This window comes from Apium graveolens, chromosome 8 (assembly GCF_009905375.1).
Source record: "Apium graveolens cultivar Ventura chromosome 8, ASM990537v1, whole genome shotgun sequence".
NCBI lineage: Eukaryota > Viridiplantae > Streptophyta > Magnoliopsida > Apiales > Apiaceae > Apium > Apium graveolens.
In genome coordinates this window covers 126,491,746-126,492,563 of record NC_133654.1, presented here as the reverse complement: position 1 = coordinate 126,492,563, position 818 = coordinate 126,491,746, and positions in this window count along the sequence as shown.

Below are 818 nucleotides of genomic sequence, written 5' to 3'. Positions count from 1 at the left end.
GCACAAAGACTTCTTCTTCCAATTTACCATTAAGGAATGCACTTTTCACATCCATTTGATACACCTTGAAATCAGAATGTGCAGCAAATGTAAGGAAAATTCTTATTGCTTCAAGCCTTGCAACTGTAGTAAAAGTTTCATCATAATCAATTTCTTCTTATTGTGAGTAGCCTTTGGCAACCAGTCTTGCTTTGTTCCTTGTCACAATTCCATTTTCATCCATTTTATTCATGTACACCCATTGTGTTCCAATTATGCTTCTATTTTTTGGTGCATGAACCAATTCTAAAACTTTATTTCTTTCAAACTGATTTAGCTCTTCTTTCATGGAAGTTATCCAATTAGCATCAGATAGAGCTTCCTCAGTTTTCTTAGGCTCAATTAAAGATAGAAAGCATGCTCTGATTGATTTACAATCAATTGCATCACAATTTGTTTTCTTCTAAGTGTATATGAAACAGACAACCAATTTATCAATTCTCAAGTTGTTAACACAAGCAGATCAATGCTAGAGTTACAAACACATATCTTATTAGAAACATTTAGTTATATATATATATATATATATATAAATTACCAGTCTGAACATAAGTACCATATAATGATATATTAGACTTGGTTTGATTCAAAAATCAAATATCAATATTTTGATTTTCAACCATATAATACTCATAACTCACATTACAGTTAACCATTTTAACCACAATGTGGCGCCCCAAACCCCGGGGTTAGGAGTCTCGGAAGCCACGCTATCTAAATTCACACAACTCACACTACAATATGTAAATACTCACGCTTCACGACCCCACCCTTAACAC